The following is an 18,600-nucleotide window of genomic DNA, read 5'->3' as shown; positions in this document are numbered from 1 at the left end:
GCCACAGCAGAGGAGGAAAATAAAAACCGTCTCATCTTAGAGATCAAGTACGGAGAGTAATAAATACCTGATGATATATTATTGAACGCAGCTCATGTGGTGTGTGAACGGTCTCGGAAAACACCTTCAGGCAACATGTCTGTGTCTCTCCAAAGGTAATTTGAGCTATGAGGTTCCACCGAGACTTGAACTCGGATCACTGGATTCAGAGTCCAGAGTGCTGACCATTACACCATGGAACCTCATATGTCCCTCACTGAACATCAAGCAAATTCAGTATTAGAAACTTTGTTGTATAGACCTTTATTCTATTTCAGTGATGATTTTGAGTGACATTAATGTTGATAAAATAACTTTAAGCAGGGATGTAACACAGTGTTAAACCTATTACCAATGGGACAGCTAGTAGTTTTATTTATTTTTTGATTTGTTTTCAACAGAACAGTACACACAAACAGGTGATGATGAATAAACAAATAAAAATACAGGCACATTATGGCAATATGAGGCCAGCAGTTCAAAGACAAAGTATAATAACCTGTAAGAGAAACTACATGATGACTTAGGGACATATATATATAGCTTTTATTGAATATTTTGACACTGCTTTTGTGCTCTCAAAGTGTCTGTCCATCGATTTTAAAATGTAGCAAAGAGCAACACAGTGATGTATTATCACACTGACCGTTCGGCTCTTAACCGAACAGTTGCTGGTTGGATCCCACCCAGGGTCCATGATGATCACCCAGACAGCCAGACACCTTCATCGAACTTGAAGATTCCATGCGCATTGGCGCAGTAGACGTTAGCAGAGCTGCCTTCCAAGCAGTTGACATGGGTTTGATTCCCACGATACAACCATTACCAATTCTATCCAGGAACAACCAAAAACCCTGAAAGCGGCCACAACAACCTGGAGCTGAACGCCCAGAAGACAGTGGAGATGATCATAGACTTCAGGAGAGTAACAGTTTCTCTGTCCCCTCTCATGTTGGCTGGTTTGCCCATTCTTATTGTGGACTCCTTCTGCTTCCTAGGAACCGCCATCACTGAGGACCTCAAATGGGAGCCAACCATCAGGTCCCTCATCAGGAAGGACCAGCAGAGAATGTTCTTCTTTAGGCTGCTACGAAAACTACGACTGCCGATGAAGTTGCTGGTGGAGTTCTACACGGCCATCATCCAGTCCATCATCACCTCCTCTATCACCGTCTGGTACAACAGCACCACCTCGAGGGACAAGAGCAGAGTGCAGCGTTCCGTTCTGCTGGGAAGGTGATCGGTTGCAGACTGCCAACTCTTCAGGACACCTGGACATGGACTGTTTGTTCCTCTTCCCTCTGGCAGCAGGCTACAGTCCATCCTCTTTTAGTCCAAAACAAGCTCTTACATTTGTAGTGAAAATGAAGGGGAAGGAATGATCACAGACGCCTGCGTCTAGTGACTATTACAAAGTAATAAACCTCAAAAAAAGGGCACCTGCTGGCATAAGGAACCAGATGCTGCTCCCCTGGTCTCTTGACCCTCATCCCTCCAGGGAAGATCTTTCAGAACACTGTACATAGTTCACTTCAAGTCTGACTATGATTCTGGGTGGATTGAATGAGTATAAATGAATGAGTGAATTATGTTATTGTTGCAAATAAAAAGTTTGACAATGTGGTTTTGTGACACAGAAAAAATAAAAATAAAAAGCACCATGCAAAGTTTGTGAGAGTGCTCAGTTATCCAGGTCATCACGCAGCAGAGGTCTGAATCAGGTCAACTGGACTAGCAAGAGTCAGAGAAAAGGTTTGGCCTCCTATCCAGAAGGCTTCGTCAGTTCTAATGTGCTGGGTTGGAGTTCAGGCTTATATTAGGCCAGTTGAATGGGCAAAGGTGTTGATGGACAGGGGTGGGACCAATCCAGTGTGATGGGTGACAAGAGTCAGCATTATGACAATGGAGATGTGCTTATTGGTCCCCGCCCATTGGGGATGGGTGTTGATGGTCCATTAATGCAAATGCTGAATGTAACCCAGGTGGGAATTGAGGCAATTCAGATGTTGACACCACACTGTACAGGTGTGAAGGACCTGTCCATGCTGAAAGGATGAAAGATGGTGTCTCAGTCCTCCACCTCTGTTTCGAGAGGGTTTTTCCACTGACAAAAATGGCCTCTTTTACCCCTCTTTCAAACAATCTGTCGTCTTTTGCCAAAATGCGGACATTACTGTCTTCAAAAGACTTTCTTCTCGGTGTAGGTGTTTCAAATGGACAAAAGACAGAAAAACGGCTCTCATCACGATGTTGTGGTGGCCGAGTGGTTAAGGCGATGGACTTGAAATCCATTGGGTTGTACCCGCGTAGGTTCAAGTCCTACCAACAACGTTAGTGTGTGTTCAGGATGCTTTGGTCATTTTGAGTCTGAGGAACTGTCACATGACAATAGTGTTGTGTCTTGGGCTGGAATATGCCGCATGAAGTGATGTTGTGTCCACCAGGAATCGCTCTGTGGAACCGTCACGTAACATAGTGTGTGTGACTTCATTGGTCTTCTTCAACCAGACTGTATGTCGTGACAGTCCAACAATTCAAGGCAGGGTCTGATCTTTTCATGCAGTTTCCTCAAAGTGTTGGGTAAAACCCTTTGAATGCAGAAATCAAACATTCCAGTCCCCTGGGGAACGTACGGGCCGACAGCACTGTGAAATCACCAGCCCATCACCTGCCCTACTAACCCTGAGGTTCGTCACGGAACCAAAGTGGATCTTCTTCCCAGGGTGGTCTCTAACCAGCAGCCTTTCCCACAACAGCCAAACACACTGACCAGTTACGTCACAGAGACATGAGGATGAGGATCTCTACAAAAAGAGAGACACTTTGAGAGCAGGAAAACATGAAAACCCTGGAAATTGAGTGATGAATTGAAGTTACACAACAAAGTCTGCTGCTTCATAGATACACATCTTGGGAATCACAACTCTGCATTTGTGATACAAAGTTGTTGACCACACAGGTTACATTGAACACAATAAGAAGCCCAACAAGTAGTGATGGGTCCAGCGACACTGAGGCGTCGGCGCATGCGCCGAGCTTCCAGGGCAAACCCCGTGTCGGTACGCGTACCGCTTTAAGAAAGTCACGTGACCACTACCGGAACGTGTCGACACAGCGGTCGCGCGCCAAACTGTGTTTATAAGGAAGCGCATCTGTCAACAGGATGGACGCTCAAAACAAGCATTGCGTTATTGGCACGTTACTCTGCGTTAAATATCAGCAAGATGGATGTCACCGGTAAACGCAAGTTTTCTGCCGTGTGGGACCATTTCGATCTTGTCTGTGAAAATAAGGTATCGTTTTATGTTGATTTCCTTGTTTCACTGTCTTACTCTCATATTTTCTAAATGTTCTGTTATTTCATGATTATTTTGAAAGTAAGTCTTAGTTTATTATTCATACTCTGTTTTTCAGGTGAAATGTCGCATTTGCGGCAGCGAACTTACTTACACAAACAAGAGCACCTCCACAATGCTGAGGCATTACAGGGCAAGGCACGAGAATGAAGTTCCTGATAGATCCCGGATAAATCCAGGTATGCAAACATTATTTTGCTTTGTCTGACTCTCTTAATGGAATGGTTAGGTATCAGTCATTATTAATGATTTGTGCTTAACAATCAAGCTTCCCGGAAGGAGCTGCTTGATAAAGCACTCCTGAACTTCATTCTCAAAGACTGCCAGCCGCTCAGCATTGTGGAGAGTGAAGGGTTCAAGGAACTTATTCAGGTCCTTGAACCCTCATATTCTTTGCCATCCAGAAAGGTTTGTTTTTCCTAAAGTAGTAGTTGATAAAGCCAGTTATATTCCATCAGTATTTCTAACGTATTGATTTGCTTTTGTAACAATTTTCAGACCATCAAGCAGATGGTAGACGAAAAATACCGGGAGGAACGGGAACGAGTGAAAGTGGAAGTACAGCAAGCTGTGGCAGTGAGTATAACGGCTGACATGTGGACATCTGTGAACATGGAGGCTTACTTGGCGCTGACCTGTCACTACATTAATAAAGATATGCATTTGTGTACATCAGTGTTGGGAGTTCAATACTTTCCACAAAGTCACACTGCAGACAATTTGGCCCAGGTCAAGAGAGCTGTTATGGAGGACTGGGCCATAACTAACAAAGTAAGGTGTTTTGTGACCGACGCTGCTCCAAATATGATCGCATCTATCAGACAGCTCCAAATTCGGCACATAATTTGCATTGCACATAGTCTAAATTTGTTAGTTAAAAAGTCTTGTGACCAGATCCCCGCACTGACAGCCATCAGACAAAAAGCTAGGAACATAGTCACTCATTTCCGCTCCAGCACGACAGCCAAGGAGAAGCTCGCTCAGGTGCAGCAACAGATGGGACGACCAACACTGAAACTGATCAATGAGGTGCCAACGCGCTGGAACAGCACATATGAAATGTTGTCGAGGCTGCATGATGAGAGGGAACCAGTGTGGGTATCTCTGGCCTCTCTAAAGACAGATTTGACTCCACTGACTGCTGATGACTTTAACACCGTGGGGGAAGTACTTCAAGTGCTTGCCCCATTCCATCAAGCAACAGTGGAGTTGTCTGGAGAGAGGCGAGTTTCAGGATCGAAGGTCATCCCGATGATGAAAATGCTCTATCTCGCACTTGAGCGTTATGCTTCTACCTTGCAGACACAGCCCGCCATACAGTTACATGACCACCTCAAGCGTCGAGTCGCAGACACTGCTTCCAATCTGGAGTCTTTAAGTGTGTTAACACTAGCAACACTTCTAGACCCCAGATACAAATCACTAGGGTTCCGTAGTTCCTCCCGGTGTACAGAAGCAGTCACTAGGCTGCGTTCAGAATGCGCCCGAATCATCGGGCGCACACAGGAGGCCCAGCCAGGACCTTCTTCACTGCTGACTCCGACACCATCAGGTTCTTTATCATTATGTAATTTTTATTTCTGGAAAATGCGCTGAAATTCCTTTGTCATTTTTTTTTTTCAGACGACCTGTGGCAGCACCTCGACCATGAAGTTGGCCAGATGATGCGCAACCCCACTGTTGATGCGCACTCAGAGGTGCAGCGCTATATGTCAGCAGGACACGTTGCACGTACGGAAGACCCGCTCTTATATTGGAAGTCCATGGAGGCAACGTTCCCTCACCTATTTATATTGGCCACACAGGTGTTGTGCACACCAGCCTCTTCAGTGCCTTGCGAGAGGATCTTCTCGAAGGCGGGGGAAATTGCCTCAAAAAAAAGAAATAGACTGAATAACAAAACGCTGGAGAAACTAATTTTTTTAAATAAAAATCTTTAATTACAATGAGTGCATTGTCCTTCACAACACTTTTACTTAGGCATTCAGACAGATGTTCACTTAATTTATCAACTGCGTCGCGAATATCAAATATTTTTTTTAAAATGAAATTACGTATATGTAAAAATAACGTGAATGCAAATGCCTAATCAATGGAATTGGATAAAATTGGTTTGACAGATCAGTGTCAGATGACCCTGTCAAATGTTTCCTGCAAGTCCACCAGGTGTCAGTATTCAGCAACACAGTGTCAACACAGTGTCAATACAGTGTGTCACTGTGTCGAAACGATACAGGATGCCTCATCTACCCATCACTAGTATTCAGCAACACAGTGTCAACACAGTGTCAATACAGTGTGTCACTGTGTCGAAACGATACAGGATGCCTCATCTACCCATCACTACCAACAAGAGCAGGGGATCAAAAAATTAGTAAAAACTCATGTTGTTCCTCTCCACGGAAATCTTTAGTAAAAGGCGAAAGATTTATACGATCTGAAGAGAAACATGAGTGAACTACTGACACTGAACCAGAGAAGGAGCTGTATTCTTCCACATCAACCTTTAACTCATGGTGGCGCCCTCTGCATCGTGCGTGTCTCACGTCATGATGAAGATAAAGTAGGGAAGTCATCCGTGGAAAAGTACGACACAAGATAAAAAGCTGCAACGTAAACTCAGGGAAACTAGGCATTTAAGTGTCTTCACTTTCACCACTCACATGAACGTGAATGACGCATTGACAAGCTCTTATGCAGCTGGATTCAGAGTCCAGACCACTACACCATGGAACCAGTCATGTTGACTTTGGAGTGGTTCTTGGACCGTCCTTTGTAAAACTGGTGTCATAAATCCTGCCGTCTTGACAAAATGTCAAAAAATCAATGTTTCACCAGTGAGGCACTGCTGGGATTTGAACACAGGATCTCCTGTTTACTAGACAGGCGCTTTGACCAACTAAGCCACAGCGCCGCTAAGCACAGTAGAAGAAAAAAAATAAAGACCCTTTAGTCTTAGAGATCAAGTACAAAGATCAATGAAAATTTGTACAACATTGCTCCTGTGTGGAATGTGAACAAATGTGTCTGGGTAGAACAATATTTGCTGCAAGTAATAGGGACACCTTCAGGCAACATGTCGGTGTCACTTCAAAGTGTCAGAGATGAAGTTCCACCGAGATTTGAACTAGGATCACTGGATTCAAAGTCCAGAGTGCTGACCATTACACCATGGAACCATGATGGTTTTGAAACTTTTGAGTGGTTCTTGGACCAATGCTTTCCCATGAACATGTTATTGGCAACACTTGGATTTGAACCCTGTAACATTAAAACTGGATATGAAAAATGTTCATAGCAGAGGATGGTTTCGATCCATCGACCTCTGGGTTATGGGCCCAGCACGATTCCGCTGCGCCACTCTGCTTCCATCAGATAACACTGAGCTAGTATCCATGTGGAGGAACGCAGCTCTTGTCATGTAAACCGTTCCTGCCATTCACTGGCATCAACAGCACAAACTGGACCTGAATGAAAGTTGTTGGAAAGCCTTCATTCCCTCAGATTATGCCTCATGCACCAGGCTACACAGATGTGATGAAGAGCTGGGTGAAGACAACTGCGAGCAAAGCCATCTTTTGTCAAAAAAGCAGAGCTTGAACTGAGCAGCACATGCTTTGTATTGTCGACAGCATTTAAAATGGGAACCTGATCCAGTTTTCCATCCCAGAGCAAGGTTCAAACCGAGGGCCTGCTGTTTGTTTTATTTTATTTTGAAAAGTATCAATAAAAATGATACATCATTCTTCATTCAAAAGTACAAACAAATCATTTTGTAACACACTTAGATGGCACTCAAGAAATCCTCAGGGTGTTATGTTGAATTTTCTTTATTTCTGCAAACCCAGAAAACGACACTTGACAGGACACAATGCAGCACGATGCAACTTCGCTTGTGTCTTTCAACTTCTGAGAATATTTCTATTACACAATGAAAATGAACAAATCGTGCACAATTAGCTTGATAACTCAGGTGTCACACACATAACACACTCACGTTGACAGCCAAACGACAATACCCTTGCAGTCCACACGGTGGTGCACACGTCCACCCGTTCATACATCTCGCACCTGCAAACATGCATTCCACACACAGAGAGGGTTTTCACGGCGCCTCATCAAACCCGGAACCCTCAATTGAACTTTCCAACAATCGCAACAGTCCTTGCCCCTCACATGAATTTTTGTGGATGAAGGTTGAGGTTAAGAATTTAGAAAGAAATTGGAGCCTGAGATTGGAATGGCTTGCAATGGATTCCCACTCAAGGATAGGACAAGAGTTTCTCACACTGGATATACTGGATGTTCACTGGAGAACAGCAGCCACCAGTGGTTCCATGGTGTAATAGTGAGCCCTCTGGACTCTGAATCCAGTGATCCGTGATCCTTTCTCAAAAGACTGCATGAAACAGACACTACAGAAAAGAAAGCTACATGAGCGGTGCACGAAAAAACCCTGCATGACATTGAGGCAAGTGACCTGGGACTAAATATACATTCAGCCCTCAACTTTCCAGACCGCGCAGCCATCTCCCTGCTCCATGCTCATATACCAATGTTGAAATTACATATGAAGGTGTATGGTGTAATGGTCAGCACTCTGGATTCTGAAACTAGTGATCTGAGTTCAAGTCTAGGTGGAACCTGTCTTTCTTTGATCCCTCTCCTTGTGCCTCCACTGTCCAACTGGTGCTCTATGAGCTCATACCCCAGACGTGAACATTTTCTTCAGACGTTGGTCACAGGAGATTTGTTCCTTTTCTGTTGACTCTTCTTTGAGATTGAAACAAATACTTCAGCATCACTCCTGATCAGGGTCTGGTCTGGATAGACCGTAGCCTCCTGCCAGAGGGAAGAGGAACAAACAGTCCATGTCCAGGGTGAAAAGGGTCTGCTTTGATGCGACCTGCACGTCTCTGGGTCCTGGAGACATACAGGTCCAGAAGAGGTGGCAGGTTGCAACCGATCACCTTCCCAGCAGAACGTACGATGCGCTGTAGTCTGCCCCTGTCCCTGAAGGTGGCGCTGTTGTACCAGACGGTGACAGTGGAGGAGAAGACGGACTGGATGATGGTGTGTAGAACTCCACCAGCAACTTCATTGGCAGTCGTAGTTTTCGTAGCAGCCTAAAGAAGAACATTCTCTGCTGGTCCTTGCTGATGAGGGACCTGATGGTCAGTTCCCATTTGAGGTCCTCAGTGATGGCGGTTCCTAGGAAGCAGAAGGAGTCCACAATAAGAATGGGCAAACCAGCCAACATGAGAGGGGACAGAGAAACTGTTACTCTCCTGAAGTCTATGATCATCTCCACTGTCTTCTGGGCGTTCAGCTCCAGGTTGTTGTGGCCGCATTGAGTGTTTTTGGTTGTTCCTGGATAGAATTGGCAACGGTTGTATCGTGGCGAGCACAGCTGCCTTCCAAGCAATTGACCTGGGTTTGATTCCCAGCCATTGCACTTCGTTTCTACGCATCTTCAACAACATCACAGTTCATTACTAAAACCCTGGGCCATGTTATCAGTCCATGTCTGAGAAAGGTTGGCACACAGAGGTGCCTTGTACTGGATGGGAATCAAACCCATGTCAACTGCTTGGAAGGCAGCTCTGCTAACGTCTACAGCACCAATGCTCATGGAATCTTCAAGTTCGATGAAGGTGAGCTTCATATGGCTGTCTGGGTGATCATCATAGACCCTGGGTGGGATCCAACCAGCAACTGTTCGGTTAAGAGCCGAACGGTCAGTGTGATAATACATCACTGTGTTGCTCTTTGCTACATTTTAAAATTGATGGACAGACACTTTGAGAGCACAAAAGCAGTGTCAAAATATTCAATAAAAGCTATATATATATGTCCCTCAGTCATCATGTAGTTTCTCTTACAGATTATTATACTTTGTCTTTGAACTGCTGACCTCATATTGCCATAATGTGCCTGTATTTTTATTTGTTTATTCATCATCACCTGTTTGTGTGTACTGTTCTGTTGAAAACAAATCAAAAAATAAATAAAACTACTAGCTGTCCCATTGGTAATAGGTTTAACACTGTGTTACGTCCCTGCTTAAAGTTATTTTATCAACATTAATGTCACTCAAAATAATCACTGAAATATAATTAAGGTCTATACAACAAAGTTTCTAATACTGGATTTGCTTGATGTTCAGTGAAGGACATATGAGGTTCCATGGTGTAATGGTCAGCACTCTGGACTCTGAATCCAGTGATCCGAGTTCAAGTCTTGGTGGAACCTGCATTTTAGACTTGGCAGAGCAGATGCCAGGTCATTTCAAAGCTCTGTCCCACTCTCACTGTCCAACCTCATCAACACCATTCAGTCCAAGCTTGTTCCACCAACAAAGCCAAATGTTGTTCCAGCTGTTCACTGTCTCTCTGTCTCTGCTCAAGGACAATTCCGTGCCTTGTTTTCCAGTGGCACCAAGAGGCTTCTGACTCCATGAAAGTGGTGCGATGACAGTTAGCAGAGATCCTGGAGGAGTTGTTTGCAGTCCAGACGTCTGTTAGAGATGATATTTCTGCCACTGGTTGGCAGGTTTTCAACATTGAGGGACGTCTAGAACCTTCATGGATTTCTCTTCTGAAAAGACAACATGAAACAGACAATAAGGATTAAACTCTGGGAAAACCAGGAAGTTAGGACTGGGAGGGAAAATAGTGATTGTTAACGCACTTATCATGAGTAAGATAGTTTATTCAATGAATGTGATGACAGAAAACATCATGAAGGAAATCACTGATTTAAGGAATTTTTGAGGAAAACTGAGGTGGGTCCCATTTTAAATGCTCTTCACTATGCCAAGTGTCTTCACCCAGCTCTTCATCACATCTGTGTAGCCTGGTGCATGAGGCTAAATCTGGGGGAATGAAGTCTTTCCAACCACTTTCATTCAGGTCCAGTTTGTGCTGTTGATGCCAGTGAATGGCAGGAACAGTTTACATGACAAGAGCTGCGTTCCTCCACATGGATACTAGCTCAGTGTTGTCTGATGGAAGCAGAGTGGCGCAGCGGAACTGGAATGGTTCCAGTCTGAAAACTCTCATGGTTCCATGGTGTAATGGTCAGCATTCGGAACTTTGAATCCAGTGATCTGAGTTCAAATCTCGGTGGAACCTCAACACAACTTCCTTTGAAGGGACACAGACATGTTGCCTGAAGGTGTCTATTACTTATGACAAATATTGTTCGACCCAGATGCAACTGTTCACAAACCACAAGAGCCATGTTCAAGAATATTTCATGAGGTTTTCATTACTCTCTCTACTAGATCTCTAAGACCAGAGTTTTTTTTTAATTTATTTATTTTATTTAACAACTCACCTGTGCGGCGCTGTGGCTTAGTTGGTCAAAGCCCCTGTCTAGTCCACTGGAGATCCTGGGTTCAAATCCCAACAGTACCTCACTGGTGAAACATTGATTTTTCACCATTGAGTGCCAAATCAATGTTTAAAACATTGATTTGACACTTTGTCACTTTGCGAGCTGAGGCCCAGAAAATGGGGAGAACTTCTTTCTGCTTTTGCCAGATTTCATGTTGTGATATATGAACGGTAGGATGCAGCCTGGGTTGCTCTTCACAAACCCGTCATGGAGGACATCCGTCCATGGGGGTGAACTTTGTGAGCTTTGCCTCAGAGGAACTTTCTGGTGCACTGAGATAGTTTGCCTCCTCAGACGCTGGTGGTCCACTGTCTTGGATGGCACGACATGTACCCTGCCATTATTTACATTTCCCATAAAACCAGCAACAGAACAATTACCAAAATGATAGTTTAACTACTTTGATCATTTCTCAATTAGGTGTGTCAGGCTTATACAGTGCTCACAACACAAACACCCATTCACACACAGCTTGACACACCTCAGGGAAACGAGGCATTTAAGTGTCTTCACTTTCACCACTCACATGAACATGAATGACGCATTGAAAAGCTCTTACGCAGCTGGATTCAGAGTCCAGACCACTACAGCATGGAACCAGTCATGTTGACTTTGGAGTGGTTTTTGGACTGTTCTTTGTAAAACTGGTGTCATAAATCCTGCCGTCTTGACCAAGTGCCTAAAATCAATGTTTCACCAGTGAGACACTGCTGGGATTTGAATAAAACCACTTTGGTCTTCGAGATCCAGTGAAGAAATGAAAACGTGATGAGGAATTTCAGAACGTGGCTCCTGTGGTGGATGGTGGTGTGTGAACAGTCGTGTCTGGCTGGAACAATGTTTGGCGTCAGTGATCAGGACACCTTCAGTCAGTGTGACGCCAAAGCGAGTTCCAGGACAAGAAAACTGAGGTTCCACCGACATTTAAACTCGGATCACTGGATTCAAAGTCCAGAGTGCTGACCATTACACCATGGAACCATGAGAGTTGTTGGACTTTGGAGTGGTTCTTGGACATTCCTTCATAAAGCTCTTGCCAGTAGCAGCAAGAGGAAACCTCATGGTCCAATGCTTCCTCATGAACACGTTGTTGGCAACACTTGGATTTGAACCCTGTAACATTAAAACAGGATATGAAAAATGTTCATAGCAGAGGATGGTTTCGATCCATCGACTTCTGGGTTATGGGCCCAGCACGCTTCCGCTGCGCCACTCTGCTTCCATCAGACAACACTGAGCTAGTATCCATGTGGAGGAACGCAGCTCTTGTCATGTAAACTGTTCCTGCCATTCACTGGCATCAACAGCACAAACTGGACCTGAATGAAAGTGGTTGGAAAGACTTCATTCCCTCAGATTTAGCCTCATGCACCAGGCTACACAGATGTGATGAAGAGCTGGGTGAAGACAACTGCGAGCAAAGCCATCTTTTGTCAAAAAAGCAGAGCTTGAACTGAGCAGCACATGCTTTGTATTGTCGACAGAATTTAAAATGGGAACCTGATCCAGTTTTCCATCCCAGAGCAAGGTTCAAACCGAGGGCCTGCAGTACAAACACATTTTCGTCCTCAACTTACTAAAAATTAAATACTTATCTTCCATCCAATTTCTCTCAATGGGTAATGATTCTGATTTTCTTCAAAGGACCAGAAATTAGTTTTTAATGTACTTAATTCAATTTTCTTCTGTCCTCTTCTGATATAAAACAAGATCAGTCATTTCTGCCTCTTCTTATATTATTTCCTTTCTCAATTCTACTTTTCCACTCTGTCCACATGCCTTCTTTGATGTCCTGCATGACTAGAGCCGCCCTCCTGGTCTCAGAGCTCCGCCCTTCTCTTCCAGTTGATCGATCAGCACTTGTGCGATCATGAATCCTGGGACGTACTCACAAGTTATAGAGTTTATTTTTCTGATCCCAGTCTTCCATACCTTTTCATTATTTAGGACCTTGTTCACTTTCTTTGTCACATTATTTAGAAAGATGGGTTGTTTCAAGATCTTCAACAATGTATCGCAGTCATAGCTAACAAATCAAAAAATAAATAAAACTACTAGCTGTCCCATTGGTAATAGGTTTAACACTGTGTTACGTCCCTGCTTAAAGTTATTTTATCAACATTAATGTCACTCAAAATAATCACTGAAATATAATTAAGGTCTATACAACAAAGTTTCTAATACTGGATTTGCTTGATGTTCAGTGAAGGACATATGAGGTTCCATGGTGTAATGGTCAGCACTCTGGACTCTGAATCCAGTGATCTGATGTGATGGGTTGTTTCAAGATCTTCAACAATGTATCGCAGTCATAGCTCACCTTGTTTAGGGGGTATCTTCGTTCTTCAAGTACTTCCTCGTGGAATTAATTTGTTTTTATTAAATGTGCTTCTTTAAAAGACACATATTTTCCCATTATTTCACAACCACAATATTTCCTTAACTTTCTTTTCAAAACCTTCTTCCATATCTGATCATCCTCCTGTTCCAAGTATTTTGTCACTGTTCTGACCCTTATCACACTTTTCTGATTCTCCAAAGTAACTAGCTTGATCCTCCATCATCATCCTCATGCTCTAAAACCTCTTTCCTGATCCTGGCTTCCTTCCCATCCCAAATCATGTTCCTGATCACATCACTGATTCCTTCATGATGTTTTCTGTCATCACATTCCTTTTTTGTTTTGGTGACCAATTGCTCATATTGTTTTCTTTCTGCTATTTCATTTTCCTTCACCTGTAAATCTCGACCTGAAGTTGGTGGGTTCTCATCACCAATATACTGTCCATCACCTCTGGTATTAAGGTAATAATGGCTCCCGATGCCTTTCCAAAACTTGACTCACAAACTTCACACCTAAGAGACAGGTTCCACCGAGAGTTGAACTCGGATCACTGGATTCAGAGTCCAGAGTTCTGACCATTACACCATGGAACCTGGGGTTGTACACATCTTTCAGTGATCATCCAGTTTAGTGAGTTTTATAAACTGGTGTAGAGACATTTGCCCTTTTACATGCATTTCTGTGATTGTTGATAAGTTATGTTCATCTAAAACAACTTTACTTTAACAGCCACTTGCTCAAACTTTTCCTTTTCACCTAGCAGGGACGTAACAGTGCTAAACCTATTACCAATGGGACAGCTCGCCACTGAGTAGTTTTTTTTTCTTTTTTATAATATATAACAGAACATACATAAACAGGTGATGACAAATAAAGAAATGTAAAAAATACACGCAAATTATTGCAATTCGAGGTCAGTCAGTTCAAAGACCACAATCCGTTCCAGACGGCCGTTCGAGAAGCGATTTGTTCGAAATCCGAATCGATTTTTCCCATCACAATGAATGGAAAAAGAAATAATGCGTTCCAAGCCTTAAAATAGGCTTTTGTAGGAGTGAATGTACAGTGTCTGCTGCAGGTGCGCTGTTCCTCTATGTGTGTGGCCGCTGCATGTGGGAGGGGTTGCCGAGTGAGTGACGTCTCTCCAGAAGTGAAGAGGTGCCCTGTGCGTGTCCAGCTCTGAATGTGCGCTTCTGTGCAGTTTGGCTGTGACAAAGTCATAAACCAAGTAACGCTCTGTCCCAGACTCGCCTCATCCCTGTCCCAGCTCCAGCCCACAACAGGACATCAAACCCTGGAGTGAGTGCTCCAGCCTGAGAGGTGTGGAGAGTGAGCACCTCCCCTGTGACGCTCTACCATGGTCCAGTGTGGAGACAGGAAAGGTTTTACACCTCAATATGAAGAAAAAACAGTCAGTAAATAGAGCTAATTATACACAATAACAAAGCGCGTCGTGGGTCAGCTGATCGGTCCGCGCACGTTATGTTTTTCCGGGGGCGTTCGAGTTCTGGATTTTTGAAATCCCAAGTAAAAAAATCTCGAAATCTTTGTTCAAACTCCGATTTGTTGGAAGTCTGGGACGTTCGAAAACCGAGGTACCACTGTACTTTAATCTCTGAGAGAAATAACGTTTTTTTTTAATTGTTGCTAATAAATAGTTTGACAATGTGTTTTTGTGAAAAAAAAAATAAAAAGCACCATGCAAAATGTCAACAAATGAAATTGAACACATTTTAGTGCAGAGATGATGGGAAAATAGTGATTGTTAACACACTTATCATGAGTGAGATAGTTTATACAATGAATGTGATGACAGAAAACATCATGAAGGAAATCACTGATTTGATCAGGATTTTTTGGGAAAAACTGAGGTGGGTCCCATTTCAAATGCTCTTGACAATGCAAAGTGTCTTCACCCAGCTCTTCATCACATCTGTGTAGCCTGGTGCATGAGGCTAAATCTGAGGGAATGAAGTCTTTCCAACCACTTTCATTCAGGTCCAGTTTGTGCTGTTGATGCCAGTGAATGGCAGGAACAGTTTACATGACAAGAGCTGTGTTCCTCCACATGGATACTAGCTCAGTGTTGTCTGATGGAAGCAGAGTGGCGCAGCGGAAGCATGCTGGGCCCATAACCCAGAGGTCGATGGATCGAAACCATCCTCTGCTATGATCATTTGTATGTTCTATTCTAATGCTATGGGTTCAGTTTCATTTGTTTCCTTTGGAGTGTTTGAGAAAGCATTGGACCATGAGGTTTCCTCTTGCTGCATTTCTACTGGCAAGAGCTTTATGAAGGAATGTCCAAGAACCACTCCAAAGTTTCAGAATCCTCATGGTTCCATGGTGTAATGGTCAGCACTCTGGACTTTGAATCCAGTGATCCGAGTTCAAATCTCGGTGGAACCGCAACTCAACTTCCTTTGAAGGGACCCAAACGTCTCCCTATTACTTACGACAAACATTGTTCTACCCACACGCGACTGTTGACACACCACAAGAGCCATGTTCAAGAATATTTCATGAGGTTTTCAATACTCTCCGTATTTGATCTCTAAAGGTACTTTCACACCGAACGCGACTTCCGCAAGCGACACGACTGATTTAGGAGGAGAAGCTAATGGCTGCAGTTGTTTACATGCAGACTTTCCGCCGTCCTGTCGTGAGTGGCACAAATTCTGCATTTTTTAATTTCCACCGGAACATAAATAGGAAGAATCTTGTCCGGAGGGAAAGTTCGCCACAACGGTGGCGTTCCTGGTGAGTTGACACCTTTATTTACCTAAGTTTACTAAACGCAATGTCCACCGAGTTTACGAGGCGAATGTACTGCTGCGACTGTAGAAACTACATCTGTATGGCGACGGGATAAATCAGTACTGTTTCTGATTTAATTTAATTCAGATGAGACGTCCTGAAGGGTCTGTTTATATGAGGGGAGGATGGTAACCGAGGAGCAGAGTGGTCAGCGGCATCTACTGTAGTGCCGTGAAGTGAGCGTTCTTCACCGTCCTCTCTCTTCTGGAGCCCTTCATCTCCAAGAGAGACCTCGGCCAACATGACTGGAGAGGCAGCTGCAGCAGCAGCAAGGTAGCAGGTAGGTTTGTACGTTCATTTAGTGGTGACATTCTGAATACTAGCTAAATATATAAATATAAAAACGTATGTAGCTTTCTGTATTGCTTTTTTCAGTATAGCTAGTACAATAATGTAATCACGCTATGTGAGAGGAGGAGGATGGATCCACTCATGATGTTGGTGATGATGAGGAGCAGGATGGACCTTCCTCTGCCTCACCTGCTGCTGCTGCATCACCTCCACCTAACACTGGCCCCTCCTCATCCACTGCTGCTCCTGATGTATGTAGAAATAACATTTTCTAGCATTATTCTGTTTTTGTTATTAAATGTTCAAGCACTGTCGTAGTGACATGACATGCTTTAGGTTAACTATTGCTGTCCTATACAAATTTTATTTATGATCACTATCACTATTGAACTCAACTTCCATTATGTGCAGTACACCGATGGAAGAGACCTACAGAGGAAGGTGTCACCAGATGCTGAAGCTGAGCTCAAACATCTACTAATGTACTCCGGAGTTGATGAATTGATGACAGTTCAGAAAGACTTGGACACAAGTCCGCGTACATAACGACACATCGAGCTGCTTACCGAGGACAGACCGCGGGCACTTGGTGTCCTGTATTCAGCCACTGATCCAGACCAACAGGTCGTCCAACTTGCGGCGGTTCCGCCTGAAGTACCGCTCGAAGTGGCCGTATCCCGGTGATGCTGCAGGAGGAGGTGGTTAAATTCACCAGTGTGAGCGGCTCTGGCGATTGCTACGAAACCAGAGACGTCTCTTTTTCCATGTTTTCATTTAATCAGTAGCGAGCACCGGCTCCACCATCTTCAATCCACCGTCCACAACCACCACGCCCCCCGGCGACTGACCTACTTTGGCGACTTGTTCGATCCGGGCAGGTGGCAACCACTCACTACCTGAGCAAGCTACCAGCTACTGACGTCTGGCAGTTCGGTGTGAACGTACCTTTATGCAGCTGGATTCAGAGTGCAGACCACTACACCGTGGAACCAGTCATGTTGACTTTGGAGTGGTTCTTAGACCGTCCTAAAACTGGTGTCATAAATCCTGCCGTCTTGACAAAGTGTTTAAAATCAATGTTTCACCACTGAGGCACTGCTGGGATTTGAACCCAGGATCTCCTGTTTACTAGACAGGCGCTTTGACCAACTAAGCCACAGCGCCGCGCAGGAGAGGAAAATAAAACAATAAAAAACCTCTAGTGTTAGAGACAGTGTACAGAGAGTCATGAAAACCTGATGAAAAATTCTTGAACGCAGCTCCTGTGGTGGTGTGTGTCTGTGTCACTTTAAAGGTAATTCGAGCTATGAGGTTCCACCGAGATTTGAACTGGGATCACTGGATTCAAAGTCCAGACTGCTGACCATTACACCATGGAACCATGAGGGATTACAAGGCTTCCGCTGCGCCACTTCCATCAGACAACACTCAGCCAGTATCCATGTGGAGGAACGCAGCTCTTGTCATGGAAACTGTTCCTGCCATTCACTGGCATCAACAGCACAAACTGGACCTGAATGAAAGTGGTTGGAAAGACTTCATTCCCTCAGATTTAGCCTCATGCACCAGGCTACACAGATGTGATGAAGAGCTGGGTGAAGACAACTGCGAGCAAAGCCATCTTTTGTCAAAGAAGCAGAGCTCGAGCTGAGCAGGACATGATTTGTATTGTCGAGAGCATTTAAAATGGGAACCTGATCCAGTTTTCCATCCCAGAGCAAGGTTCAAACCGAGGGCCTGCTGTTTGTTTTATTTTATTTTGAAGTATCAGTAAAAATGATACATCATTCTTCTATCAAAAGTACAAACAAATCATTTTGTAACACACTTAGATGGCACTCAAGAAATCCTCAGGGTGTTAGCTTTTATTGAACATTTTGACACTGCTTTTGTGCTCTCAAAGTGTTTGTCCATCGATTTTACAATGTAGCAAAGAGCAACACAGTGATGTATTATCACACTGACCGTTCGGCTCTTAACCGAACAGTTGGTGGTTGGATCCCACCCAGGGTCCATGATGATCACCCAGACAGCCATATGAAGCTCACCTTCATCGAACTTGAAGATTCCATGTGCATTGGTGCTGTAGACGTTAGCAGAGCTGCCTTCCAAGCTGTTGACATGGGTTTGATTCCCATCCAGTACAAGGCACCGCTGTGTTTGCTGTACAATCTGGAGTCTTCCCATCAACCTTTCTCAGACATGGACTGATAACATGAATAAGAATAAGATAATATGAACAGGAATGAACTGTGATGTTGTTGAAGATGCGTAGAAACGAAGTGCAATGGCTGGGAATCAAACCCAGGTCAATTGCTTGGAAGGCAGCTGTGCTCACCACGATACAACCGTTGC

General features: G+C 44.0%; 10 non-coding genes across 10 annotated transcripts; 3 read left to right on the top strand and 7 right to left on the bottom strand.

Annotated features, from left to right (window-relative positions):
- Nucleotides 1-170: 170 nt before the first annotated feature.
- Nucleotides 171-242, bottom strand: trnaq-cug (transfer RNA glutamine (anticodon CUG)). Its single transcript has one exon. It is a non-coding gene; the product is annotated as a tRNA-Gln (tRNA).
- Nucleotides 243-2,288: 2,046 nt separating this feature from the next.
- Nucleotides 2,289-2,370, top strand: trnas-uga (transfer RNA serine (anticodon UGA)). Its single transcript has one exon. It is a non-coding gene; the product is annotated as a tRNA-Ser (tRNA).
- A 3,365-nt stretch (nucleotides 2,371-5,735) lies between these two features.
- LOC128752970 (U5 spliceosomal RNA) lies at nucleotides 5,736-5,852 on the bottom strand. Its single transcript, XR_008413722.1, has one exon. It is a non-coding gene; the product is annotated as a U5 spliceosomal RNA (small nuclear RNA).
- A 383-nt stretch (nucleotides 5,853-6,235) lies between these two features.
- trnat-agu (transfer RNA threonine (anticodon AGU)) lies at nucleotides 6,236-6,309 on the bottom strand. The gene has a single exon. It is a non-coding gene; the product is annotated as a tRNA-Thr (tRNA).
- Nucleotides 6,310-6,502: 193 nt separating this feature from the next.
- Nucleotides 6,503-6,574, bottom strand: trnaq-uug (transfer RNA glutamine (anticodon UUG)). The gene has a single exon. It is a non-coding gene; the product is annotated as a tRNA-Gln (tRNA).
- A 3,001-nt stretch (nucleotides 6,575-9,575) lies between these two features.
- Nucleotides 9,576-9,647, top strand: trnaq-cug (transfer RNA glutamine (anticodon CUG)). The gene has a single exon. It is a non-coding gene; the product is annotated as a tRNA-Gln (tRNA).
- Nucleotides 9,648-11,702: 2,055 nt separating this feature from the next.
- trnaq-uug (transfer RNA glutamine (anticodon UUG)) lies at nucleotides 11,703-11,774 on the bottom strand. Its single transcript has one exon. It is a non-coding gene; the product is annotated as a tRNA-Gln (tRNA).
- A 1,884-nt stretch (nucleotides 11,775-13,658) lies between these two features.
- On the bottom strand, nucleotides 13,659-13,730 carry trnaq-cug (transfer RNA glutamine (anticodon CUG)). Its single transcript has one exon. It is a non-coding gene; the product is annotated as a tRNA-Gln (tRNA).
- Nucleotides 13,731-15,474: 1,744 nt separating this feature from the next.
- trnaq-uug (transfer RNA glutamine (anticodon UUG)) lies at nucleotides 15,475-15,546 on the top strand. The gene has a single exon. It is a non-coding gene; the product is annotated as a tRNA-Gln (tRNA).
- Nucleotides 15,547-17,335: 1,789 nt separating this feature from the next.
- trnat-agu (transfer RNA threonine (anticodon AGU)) lies at nucleotides 17,336-17,409 on the bottom strand. Its single transcript has one exon. It is a non-coding gene; the product is annotated as a tRNA-Thr (tRNA).
- Between the last annotated feature and the right edge of the window lie 1,191 nt (nucleotides 17,410-18,600).

The sequence above is a fragment of the Synchiropus splendidus genome, chromosome 1 (assembly GCF_027744825.2).
Source record: "Synchiropus splendidus isolate RoL2022-P1 chromosome 1, RoL_Sspl_1.0, whole genome shotgun sequence".
NCBI lineage: Eukaryota > Metazoa > Chordata > Actinopteri > Syngnathiformes > Callionymidae > Synchiropus > Synchiropus splendidus.
The sequence above is the reverse complement of the archived record's forward strand: the minus strand, read 5'-3'. Positions and strand labels throughout refer to the sequence as shown.